Raw genomic sequence first — 13,197 nt, forward strand, 5'->3', positions numbered from 1 at the left:
GAGTGAAAAGAAGCAATTTCCCCACACAACATCTCTCCTTCTCACTATCACACATTAGTTTCGCTTCCCCACCCGCCATTTTAAAAAAAAGACCCGACGGGGCTCATTGCCTGCTTGAATTATGCAGAAACGGGCAGCGTTTAGGTCATGTAATTGATAATGTTGGAAAGGGGAGAAATTGTGCTTTACAATGGTATTGACATTACAGTTGATCTGGAAGTATTACGTTTTGGGGGCGCTAAAATAAGGGCAATTGTACGGACCAAGGCGATGTACGAGTTTACGTGAGTTTACGTTAGCTACATGAGGTAAGAAAACATATAATGCAACATCTATTACATTCCCCTGAAAACACTGACCAACACTTTGGTTCCTACCCTGTCAATTCCTCCCTGGCTTATTCATTGTCATGTAAACAACAATGTATTCAATGTGCTCCCAACTATATTCCAACGATGGAAAAAGAATGATTCATCTAACGCTATGAATTCAACAGTTCACCAATTAACTATGCCTAGATGTTTTGCCCATATCATGCAGCTCTGCTTGGAACAGTGTGGAAATGATAAAAAAAAGTGCGGTAAATTATGACATTTGTTTTTGTTTCAAGTTGGATTGAACCCTATAAAATAATCCGAATGGAGAAAGCCCCATTGAAATCACTTTTAATGTGTTGCCACCCTAGAGTCATGAACTACTCAAAGCATATTTAGAATGTGAAAAATATTGTGATATGATATTTTGGTCATATCGCCCAACCCTACACAGACGTCATGGTTTGGTATGTAGTGTACACTCAAATGACTGGTCTGTATTAGGTGTGTTAAGCCAGGACTGGAACAAAATCCTGCACATACTGATGCCTTCCAGGACTGGGATCAGGAACCCCTGGTTTATGTCCTAGCCCAGGTGTAATTTACTCCAGTGATTCCATTAATAAAACATTGAATGAATGAAATCAAGTCGTATAGTATTCATGTGTAATGATTCCTTTCTCACTCACTCATGTATCTCTTATTCTTGCTGATAGCAAGATCACTCAAAACACACCCTGAAGAAAGGGCTAACAGTGATTACACACACACACAGGGACTTTACACTAAAGCCAAATGTCCAAGTGGCCACAACAATCTAGCAGCGGCCTGCCTGCCTGGCAACCCTGTGAAAGTTGGGGGGGGGGGGCAACACCTGTGGCTGCCTGTCAGTCACTCCGTGTGTCTGTCCCATGGCAACAGCTGTTGTCCCAGGCTGTGTTTAATGCTGCAGCGAACTGTCTGACTGGAGATGGAATCCAAAGAGCTACCCAATGAGAGGAGAAACCCCTAAGAGCTACCCAATGAGAGGAGAAACCCCTAAGAGCTACCCAATGAGAGGAGAAACCCCTAAGAGCTACCCAATGAGAGGAGAAACCCCTAAGAGCTACCCAATGAGAGGAGAAACCCCTAAGAGCTACCCAATGAGAGGAGAAACCCCTAAGAGCTACCCAATGAGAGGAGAAACCCCTAAGAGCTACCCAATGAGAGGAGAAACCCCTAAGAGCTACCCAATGAGAGGAGAAACCCCTAAGAGCTACCCAATGAGAGGAGAAACCCCTAAGAGCTACCCAATGAGAGGAGAAACCCCTAAGAGCTACCCAATGAGAGGAGAACCCCCTAAGAGCTACCCAATGAGAGGAGAAACCCCTAAGAGCTACCCAATGAGAGGAGAAAACCCCTAAGAGCTACCCAATGAGAGGAGAAAACCCCAAGAGCTACCCAATGAGAGGAGAAACCCCTAAGAGCTACCCAATGAGAGGAGAAACCCCTAAGAGCTACCCAATGAGAGGAGAAAACCCCAAGAGCTTACCAATGAGAGAGAACCCAGAGCTACCCAATGAGAGAAAAATAAATGAGCTACCTAATAGAGCCCCACAGTGGAGTTGTCATAATACCCATAAACCCTAGCAGTCAAACAGGGAAATGGTTCCATTAGTTTTTCCACCATTCATTTTTCTCATAGAGAATTGTATAAACACTTAAAATAAGGGCTGTGTTTCATGTAAGCTTACCCTGGCGTGACGTTTTGATAACCCTGTAAATCTCTATCGGACAAGGTGACTTTTATCAATATATTCGGCTCCATTTAGTCTCCGATCTGAAAAGTAGACATCATTCAAGACTATAAATCCCTGCAAGCTCCTGCACATCATCTCTAGCTGACACCTTTGCTATCAGGTATTGTGTCAATTTAAGACTTGCACAAAACAGTTCACACAATTGTCCATTTAAAGAAATGTAGCCAATTTATTCATTAGTAAATTTAACTAACATTACCTTGGTTCGGAAGTCTCGTCCAGGTCATCATGGTATTTGTAGTTCTTTATGATAGCAGCTAATTAGTATTTCATTTTGGGGTGGTAAATACAGGCAAATGTATTGCTAAAAGTCACCTTGTCCTAGAGAAATGTACACGATTATTAAAACGTCACACCAGGGTAAGTTTACACGAAACACAAAATTTATGGTGGAAAAACGATTGGAGCAATTTCCTCGTTCGACCGCTAGGTTTTATGGGTATTATGACTGAAACTGTGGTACTCTATGAGAGGAGGGTTCCAGAGTCCTGGGACTCAATGTACTACAAGCACAAGAGTAAATACAAAGAACCTTAGCTCTATCTCAATTTTGTTATGACATCAATGCTCCATGAGATTAGAAAGTCAATCATTACTTTTTTGGGAGGGAAACATTTCCTAATACGGCACTTTCCCTAAAAGCGTTGACATGCCATTTGAGAGTGGTAAATCCAACAAAACCACAAAGGGAAAAGTACTTAGTTACACTAAGTACTTAGTGTAAAGAGGAAATTGTATGCCAATTTTGCTTTAACGTGTGGATAAAACTGTATAATAATCATTCCACAAGGAGGAACTGTGTCATATTGGTTATTTCATGAGCATTATTTGAGCGAGGCTAAAAGCCTATTCCTACATACACCCCCTGTCTTGACTCCTGCGATAACCCTTTATTCATAGCAAATAGATGAGATAGGAACCCCTGTGATCTGGCAAACAATCACCTTTACAACTTAGTATCAAAGTGGCCTTGGTAGGAGAGTTTAAAAGTCTCCTAGGCTGCATCCTAAATGGTATCCCATTCCCTGTAAATGAACTACTTTGAACCTTATTGGTCCTGGTCAAAAGTAGTGCATTATATAGGGAGTATGGTGCCATTTGGGGCACAAACCCAACTCTTTTCATCAGTCAGGAAGTGGTTCTGCACTATGGTTCCCTGATGGCTGTGAAATGTGGCACCTCGCAGAGTGGGAAATGGAGTGACAATAGCCCCACATTACTGACCACTTCCCCAGTTCTCCCGTGAACTCAGGGAGATTCTCATTTAGTCAAAAGACCGTCATCTCCTCGACTCCTCCGTCCTCTCTCCTCCATGACTCGGAAACCGATAAGTGGTTGAGGATAGTGTCTATTCTTTGGTAGGCAACCCCCTCCCAAAAAAAGTGTCCCCCCCTCCTTGATATCCCCCTTTCGTAGAGGATAGTCATGTGTATCCTACCTGAGTCCTTTGTGGAAGAGTTTTAATATCTGCCATACCCCCTTTGAATCATCTGTTGTTTTGTCAAGGGGAAAAGCATGCACACGTTGAAAAACGTTACGCTACTTATCGTTTTATCTATAAGATGTCTGCAACCGCTGGCGACATTACTTTTTACCACTTTACACATACATTTTGGGATTCCTCCTCTGCAAAAGTAATTTACCTGACGACGTGCTAGTGGACAAGGAGAGTCTAATTTCATTCGTTGCCACATTTCTGCTCCCTCTCCTCGATTACCTTTGATGTTTTTCCAAAAGGAGGCGAGAAGAGGACGGAGGAGTAAGCAAAACCTATAGAGAATCTCCCAATAAACAGACAGAACACAGTAACAGGTTATACTGCTCTGCCAAATAAGATCTCTGGGATGACCTTGCGTCACCCATGTTTTAAGCTAGTGCTTTAACATTTTCCATTGTGTGGGTTTTTCCAATTGACTCTAAACTGTTGTGAAATCAAGATAAAACGAGTTGGGGAGTATTGGGAGCTAACATACTGTATGCACATCTACAAATCGCTTAAAAGCACACAAAGACACACAAACCCAAACACTATTAATCATCGACAGCAATCCGTTTATTAACTCCATCTTATCTGCACTAGTGCTTTGGTTGTGACTGTGTGAAATAGAGTCACGGGAGACGTTAGGTGCAGTTTGTGTCAGTCACTACTGTAGCCTCGGGGTCACCGCTGTTTCCACTCTGGGGCTGCAGATGTCTCTCCCAGTCAGAGAGCTCACAGGACGGTCAAACATATGGTGCTCTGGTAAAAAGTAGTGCACTATAAAGGGAATATGGTGCCATTTGCGATGGAACAAGGCCCACATGGGAAAACAGCCGCAGAAACAGCCATTTCACGACCAGCGTAACATGAGGAACAAATGGCAATAGGGAATAGCCCTATAGGATCTGTAAAATATATTCTATGCTTGAAGTACTCGAATAACAACAATAGCCACAACAATGCCACCGTCTCTGGCTTTACAGTTCATGAATCAATTGCAACCAACATTGAGCACCCTCTTACCACAAGGTGATCTCTGGTTAAACCATCAATATGCGCTAAGATCACCCGCACAGCTGATCTCAATTACAACCACTATTGGCAACCATTTTACCGTTCCCTAAGATGTCGGTGTTAAAGGCCCAATGCAGCAGTTTTTCTATCAATATCAAATCATTTCTGGTTAACAATTAAGTACCTTGCCGTAATAGATCAGCTGTTGTACAATATTTTAAACACAGGAAAAACAGAATTTCAACTGTTTTTAAATTGGAGTCCTGGTTGCTGCCAAAATTTCTTAAAAACTATTTAGACCTCTGGTGAGTATTATCTTCAGTAAATCTAATATTTGAGCTGGATAAGCACAGATTTTAACTATTTGACAATCAATCTGTATAACTGAAATTACATATTTCAATTCAATTTGTAAGTCGCTCTGGATAAGAGCGTCTGCTAAATGACTTAAATGTAAATGTAAATGTAATATTTCCTCGTTTACTAGAGAGGATCTACTGTGGCAATATACTCCGCACATTTTATTCATGTGAAGCTTGTGTTGGTATTTTCTATTTATTTTCCCGTTTAATAAAAACTTGTCTTAAAAACATACAGTATGTGGTCTGCAGAGTGGCACAGCGGTCTAAGACGCTGCATCATAGTGCTAGAGGCGTCACTACAGATCCGGGTTTGATCCCGTGCTGTGTTCGAGCTAGCCGCGACCGGGAGACCCATGAGGCAATTGGCACAGCGGCGTCCGGGTTAGGGGAGGGTTTGGCCGGCCGGGATGTCATGTCCCATCGCGCTCTAGTGACTCCTTGTGGCGGGCCGGGTGTATATACGTTGACTTTGGTCGCCAGTTATACAGTGTTTCCGCCGACACATTGGTGCGGCTGGCTTCCAGGTTAAGCGAGCAGTGTAGCTTGGCAGGGTCGTGTTTCAGAGGACGTATGGCTCTCGACCTTCCTCTCCCGAGTCCGCATGGGAGTTGCAGCGATGGGACAAGACTGTAACTACCAATTGGATATCATATAAATATACAGTATATCACAAAAGTGAGTACACCCCTCACATTTTTGTAAATATTTGAGTTTATCTTTTTATGTGGCAACACTGAAGAAATGACACTTTGCTACAAAGTAGTGAGCGTACAGCTTGTATAACAGTGTAAATTTGCTGTCCTCTCAAAATAACTCACACAGCCATTAATGTCTAAACCGCTGGCAACAAAAGTGAGTACACCCCGAAGTGAAAATGTCCAAATTGGGCCCAATTAGCCATTTCCCTCCCCGGTGTCATGTGACTCGTTAGTGTTACAAGGTCTCAGGTGTGAATGGGGAGCAGGTGTGTTAAATTTGGTGTCATCGCTCTCACACTCCCTCATACTGACTGGTCACTGGAAGTTCAACATGGCACCTCATGGCAAAGAACTCTGAGGATCTGAAAAAAATAATTGTTGCTCTACATAAAGATGGCCTGGGCTATAAGAAGATTGCCAAGACCCTGAAACTGAGCTGCAGCACGGTGGCCAAGACCATACAGCGGTTTAACTGGACAGGTTCCACTCAGAACAGGCCTCGCCATGGTCGACCAAAGAAGTTGAGTGCACGTGCTCAGCGTCATATCCAGAGGTTGTCTTTGGGAAATAGACGTATGAGTGCTGCCAGCATTGCTGCAGAGGTTGAAGGGGTGGGGGGGAAGGGTCAGCCTGTCAGTGCTCAGACCATACGCCGTACACTGCATCAAACTGGTCTGCATGGCTGTCGTCCCAGAAGGAAGCCTCTTCTAAAGATGTTGCACAAGAAAGCCCGCAAACAGTTTGCTGAAGACAAGCAGACTAAGGACATGGATTACTGGAACCATGTCCTGTGGTCTGATGAGACCAAGATAAACTTATTTGGTTCAGATGGTGTCAAGCGTGTGTGGTGGCAACCAGGTGAGGAGTACAAAGACAAGTGTGTCTTGCATACAGTCAAGCATGGTGGTGGGAGTGTCATGGTCTGGGGCTGCATGAGTGCTGCCGGCACTGGGGAGCTACAGTTCATTGAGGGAACCATGAATGCCAACATGTACTGTGACATACTGAAGCAGAGCATGATCCCCTCCCTTCGGAGACTGGGCCGCAGGGCAGTATTCCAACATGATAACGACCCCAAACACACCTCCAAGACGACCACTGCCTTGCTAAAGAAGCTGAGGGTAAAGGTGATGGACTGGCCAAGCATGTCTCCAGACCTGAACCCTATTGAGCATCTGTGGGACAAACGGAAGGTGGAGGAGTGCAAGGTCTCTAACATCCACCAGCTCTGTGATGCCGTCATGGAGGAGTGGAAGAGGACTCCAGTGGCAACCTGTGAAGCTCTGGTGAACTCCATGCCCAAGAGGGTTAAGGCAGTGCTGGAAAATGACGGTGGCCACACAAAATATTGACACTTTGGGCCCAATCTGGTCATTTTCACTTAGGGGTGTACTCAGTTTTAATGACTCCAACCTAAGTATATGTAAACTTTCAACTTCAACTGTATATACACATCAAATCTTACTGCCCACCACAGAGTACAGTTCAGTACAGTGCTGTACTATACTGGGTCTATATTCTTACAATAAATATTGTAGATTTATACCAGTCTTGGTATTTTCAATGTTCCTGATAGGTCAATATTTCATTGGGGTCAGGAGTTGAGAAGCTAGACGCGGCTGTCTGGTATCTAAATCGTTTGACACAGCAACAACAGAAGAGCAACTGATCTGCTGGTTTATTCCTGTGGGTTTTTTGGTTTCAACACGCAGGTGCATGTTATCTCCCGTTAGTAACGTTTTAAGGAATCCAGCGGTAACGTACAGCTGTGCATTAAGTTCTGCCTGTTGGTTGCAAAGTGATCCCATTAAAATGGAGGCCAGCTAGTCGGCCCCTGAGTTGAAGAGAAGGCTGAGGAGCAATGGAGTCCATGTCCTCTCCCAGTCACAGTCGCACAGGTGCTGCTGTCACTCTGCTGGCTACGGGCGGGCGGAGAGGCAGCTGTGTGGTTTCTCTGGGGCCTGGGGCAGAGAGAAAGTGGCTCTAACTTTAACAGCCCTGTTGGGGTCTGGGTGCTGCTGGCTGGTCTCTTTCTTTGGTTACCTTGACAAGAAGACCCTGGCTCTTCTTCCTCCACACTGTCCACTTCCTATCTCGGCAGGAGGGTGGAGCGTTTCCCCTAGACTGGGCGTGTGGCCAGACCCCACCGTGCTGTGTGGCCACCCAAGGTAGAGGGAAAGGGGACACCTAGTCAGTTGCACAACTGAATGCAGGGGACTGGGAGAGGATAGGGGAGAGACCTGATTGAAGGAGTGGTAATACTATAGTGGGCAAATAATGGGTTAACTAACTGGGATCCTGTAAAGTATAGAAAAGGAATGATTGACCGATTGGATGTGCCCTATTGGCTGAGCCCTATTGGCTGATTGGATGTGCCCTATTGGCTGTGCCCTATTGGGTGGTCCTCCTCTGCAGTATTGTCTTCCCAAATCCTTACAAATCCATGCCAACAGCAGCCCATATCTGATTTCTGTCCTCCACTTTTCCCCGTCTCTCACAACTCTGCCTGCCAGCCAGCCAGCAATTTAATATGCCATGTGGTTGGATATCTGAGACGACCTTTGATGGCGTCTGTAGGAGGGTTGAAGGGGTTTGGAGAGGCCACAGTGTATTTAACCCACATAGGGCTAAAAATGTGATTGGAGAAGCTCCGTAACAGAATCTTAAGGGGCATGGCAAAGTTCATGATAGCAGTCACACACATATACACACACGCTCTGTACGTAGTCATACTATGACATTTGAAATGTCTATTCATTTGAAGCTTTTGTGAGTGTAATGTATACTGTCAATTTTTTTTATTTTTGTTTTATTTCATTTTTTGTTTTATCTATTTCACTCGCTTTGGCAATGTAAACATTGTTTCCCGTGCCAATAAAGCCCTTTGAATTGAAAATTCAAAGAAAGAGAGAGAGGGAGAGAGAGAGAGAGAGACTCAGGGTCGCCCAGTGGCGCCCACCCAACAGGCCTCCAAGACCGGGCCATCTCCAAGAGACCTCTCCCCCACGGACTGAAACACCACGCGTGGAAAGAGTCCTGCAGGAGGCTGGAACACCTGGACCTTCACAGCTCCACATAAGTGCAACAGTAATCAAATCAAATCAAATCCAGTAGGTGTGTGTGTGAAGGAATGTGGCTGGTCTTTCAGATGTCCTATCTCCAGAGGGGGAGTTGTGTTGTCTTAGCCTACTGTAGTAAATATTCATAGGGATTAGTCTCAAATGGCACCTTATTCCCTTTATAGTGCACTACTATTTACCAACGCCCTATTGGACTGCAGAGAGAACATTTTGGGACGCACCCTGGTTTTTAACTCAACTGGGAGTGAAACAGAGAGTAAAACGTCACTGAGAGGAAGAGGTAGAGAGAGAGAGAGAGGTAGAGAGAGAGAGAGAGGTAGAGAGAGGTAGAGAGGTAGAGAGAGGTAGAGAGAGAGAGAGAGGTAGAGAGAGAGAGAGAGGTAGAGAGAGAGAGAGAGGTAGAGAGAGAGAGAGAGGTAGAGAGAGAGAGAGAGGTAGAGAGAGAGAGAGAGGTAGAGAGAGAGAGAGGTAGAGAGAGAGAGGTAGAGAGAGAGAGAGGTAGAGAGAGAGAGAGGTAGAGAGAGAGAGGTAGAGAGAGGTAGAGAGAGAGAGAGGTAGAGAGAGGTAGATTTGGCTAGAAATTCAAAAGGAAATTATCTTAACAGATAAAAATGTCCTCCTGTGTGCTACCTATATCCCCCCACTAGAATCCCCATACTTTAATGAAGACAGCTTCTCCATCCTGGAGGGGGAAATCAATCATTTCCAGGCCCAGGGACATGTATTAGTCTGTGGCGACCTAAATGCCAAAACTGGAGAAGAACCTGACACCCTCAGCACACAGGGGGACAAACACCTGCCTGCAGGTGACAGCATTCCCTCCCCCATATGCCCCCCCTTTATCACTGACCTCAACCCAGAGTCTCTCAGAGCGTTCACAGTCAGCCCACTGACACCCCTATCAGACCACAGCAAAATCACAGTCTACTTGAACAGAGCAATACTCAATCATGAGGCATCAAAGCCAAAGGAACTGAGTAACATTAAGAAATGCTATAGATGGAAGGAATGCAGTTTGGAAACCTACCAAAAAACAACTAGGCAACAACAAATGCAATCCCTTTTAGACAACTTCCTGGATAAAACGCTCACTGCAATAGTGAAGGTGTAAACTTGGCAGTAGAAAATCTTAACAGTATATTTGACCTCTCAGCTTCCCTATCAAATCTAAAAATCTCAAATAGAAAACTGAAGAAAATGAACAATGACAAATGGTTTGATGAAGAATGCAAAAATCTAAGAAAGAAATTGAGAAACCTGTTCAACCAAAAACATAGAGACCCGGAAAACCTGAGTCTACGCCTTCACTATGGTGAATCACTAAAACAATAGAGAAATACACTACAGAAAAAGAACGAACAGCACGTCAGAAATCAGCTCAATGTAATTGAAGAATCCATAGACTAACCAATTCTGGGAAAATTGGAAAACACTAAACAAACAACAATACGAAGAATTATCTATCCAAATGGAGATGTATGGGTAAACCACTTCTCCAATCTTTTTGGCTCTATAACAAAGAATAAAGAGCAAAAACATATACATGATCAAATACAAATCCTAGAATCAACTATTAAAGACTACCAGAACCCACTGGATTCTCCAATTACCTTGAAGGAGTTACAGGACAAAATAAAATCCTCCAACCCAAAAAGGCCTTTGATGTTGATGGTATCCTTAATGAAATGATCAAATATACAGACAAAAAATTCCAATTGGCTATACTAAAACTCTTTAACATCGTCCTTAGCTCTGGCATCTTCCCCAATATTTGGAACCAAGGACTGATCACCCCAATCCACAAAAGTGGAGACAAATTTGACCCCAATAAATACCGTGGAATATGCGTCAACAGTAACCTTGGGAAAATACTCTGCATTATCATTAACAGCAGACTCGTACATTTCCTCAATGAAAACAATGTACTGAGCAAATGTCAAATTGGCTTTTTACCAAATTACCGTACAACAGACCATGTATTCACCCTACACACCCTAATTGACAACCAAACAAACCAAAACAAAGGCAAAGTCTTCTCATGCTTTGTTGATTTCAAAAAAGCCTTCGACTCAATTTGGCATGAGGGTCTGCCATACAAATTGATGGAAAGTGGTGTTGGGGGTAAAATATACGACATTATAAAATCCATGTACACAAACAAGTGTGCGGTTAAAATTGGCAAAAAACACACATTTCTTCACACAGGGTCGTGGGGTGAGACAGGGATGCAGCTTAAGCCCCACCCTCTTCAACATATATATCAACGAATTGGCGCGGGCACTAGAACAGTCTGCAGCACCCGGCCTCACCCTACTAGAATTCGAAGTCAAATGTCTACTGTTTGCTGATGATCTGGTGCTTCTGTCACCAACCAAGGAGGGCCTACAGCAGCACCTAGATCTTTTGCACAGATTGTCAGACCTGGGCCCTGACAGTAAATCTCAGTAAGACCAAAATAATGGTGTTCCAAAATAGGTCCAGTCGCCAGGACCACAAATTCCATCTAGACACCGTTGCCCTAGAGCACACAAAAAAACTATACATACCTCGGCCTAAACATCAGCGCCACAGGTAACTTCCACAAAGCTGTGAACGATCTGAGAGACAAGGCAAGAAGGGCATTGTATGCCATCAAAAGGAACATAAATTTCAACATACCAATTAGGATCTGGCTAAAAATACTTGAATCAGTCATAGAGCCCATTGCCCTTTATGGTTGTGAGGTCTGTGGTGCGCTCACCAACCAAGACTTCACAAAATGGGACAAACACCAAATTGAGACTCTGCAAAAATATCCTCAGTGTACAACGTAGAACACCAAATAATGCATGCAGAGCAGAATTAGGCCGATACCCACTAATTATCAAAATCCAGAAAAGAGCCGTTAAATTCTACAACCACCTAAAAGGAAGCAATTCCCAAACCTTCCATAACAAAGACATCACCTACAGAGAGATTAACCTGGAGAAGAGTCCCCTAAGCAAGCTGGTCCTAGGGCTCTGTTTCCAAACACAAACACACCCAACAGAGCCTATCATGAGAAAACAAAAAGATAATTACTTGACACATTGGAAAGAATTAACAAAAAAACAGAGCAAACTAGAATGCTATTTGGCCCTAAACAGAGAGTACACAGTGGCAGAATACCTGACCACTGTGACTGACCTAAACTTAAGGAAAGCTTTGACTATGTACAGACTCAGTGAGCATAGCCTTGCTATTGAGAAAGGCCGCCGTAGGCAGACATGGCTCTCAAGAGAAGACAGGCTATGTGCTCACTGCCCACAAAATGAGGTGGAAACCGAGCTGCACTTCCTAACCTCCTGCCCAATGTATGACCATATTAGAGAGACAGAGACAGACAGACCTGGTTCTCAAGAGAAGACAGGCTATGTGCTCTGCCCACAAAATGAGGTGGAAACCGAGCTGCACTTCCTAACCTCCTGCCCAATGTATGACCATATTAGAGAGACATATTTCCCTCAGATTACACAGATCCACAAAGAATTCGAGAACAAATCCAATTTTGATAAACTCCCATATCTACTGGGTGAAATTCCACAGTGTGCCATCACAGCAGCAAGATTTGTGACCTGTTGCCACAAGAAAAGGGCAACCAGTGAAGAACAAACACCATTGTAAATACAACCCATATTTATGCTTATTTATTTTCCCTTGTGTACTTTAACCATTTGTACATTGTTACAACACTGTATATATATATATAATATGACATTTGTAATGTCTTTATTGTTTTGAAACTTCTGTATGTGTAATGTTTACTGTTTATTTTTATTGTTTATTTCACTTTTGTATATTATCTACCTCACTTGCTTCGGCAATGTTAACACATGTTTCCCATGCCAATAAAGCCCCTTGAATTGAATTGAGAGGTAGAGAGGTAGAGAGAGAGGTTAACTGGTCTTTTGAGAAGACACACTCATCTGGCTCATCATCACCTTTGCTCATTGTTTCACTTCAGTCTCTGCCCACTGGGCAGACGTCAATTCAATGTCTATTCCACATCGGATCAACGTAATTTCATTGAAATAACACGGGAACAATGTTGATTCAACCAGAGCGTGCATAGTGGGTATGCTGTGCTTCACAGCCCTGATAAGGGTGCACTTATGCTTAATGCACTTAATCTTGTAGTACATGAACGGGCCAATACAATGAATGTGATCTGGATGTGTATATTCATATTCCTTCTGACTTTTAATAGGCGGGTAAGGATTTGCAAAGACTTACATTTACATTACATTTAAGTCATTTAGCAGACGCTCTTATCCAGAGCAACTTACAAGTACATACATTCATACTTTTTTTTTGTTTTTGTACTGGCCCCCCGTGGGAATCGAACCCACAACCCTGGCGTTGCAAGCGCCATGCTCTACCAACTGAGCTACACGGGGCCTTTGTGGACTAGACGATGAAACACATTGACAGT

The 13,197-nt window shown here is 43.6% G+C and overlaps 1 protein-coding gene and 1 non-coding gene across 7 annotated transcripts in view; both read right to left on the bottom strand.

The window, feature by feature from the left end:
• The window catches only part of LOC129822738 (SWI/SNF-related matrix-associated actin-dependent regulator of chromatin subfamily D member 3-like), a 59,578-nt gene that overhangs the window by 24,166 nt on the left and 22,215 nt on the right, over nucleotides 1–13,197 (bottom strand). The gene's annotated exons all lie outside the window — the stretch shown is intronic.
• trnaa-ugc (transfer RNA alanine (anticodon UGC)) lies at nucleotides 13,089–13,164 on the bottom strand. Its single transcript has one exon. It is a non-coding gene; the product is annotated as a tRNA-Ala (tRNA).

The sequence above is a fragment of the Salvelinus fontinalis genome, chromosome 25 (assembly GCF_029448725.1).
Source record: "Salvelinus fontinalis isolate EN_2023a chromosome 25, ASM2944872v1, whole genome shotgun sequence".
Classification (NCBI taxonomy): Eukaryota; Metazoa; Chordata; class Actinopteri; order Salmoniformes; family Salmonidae; genus Salvelinus; species Salvelinus fontinalis.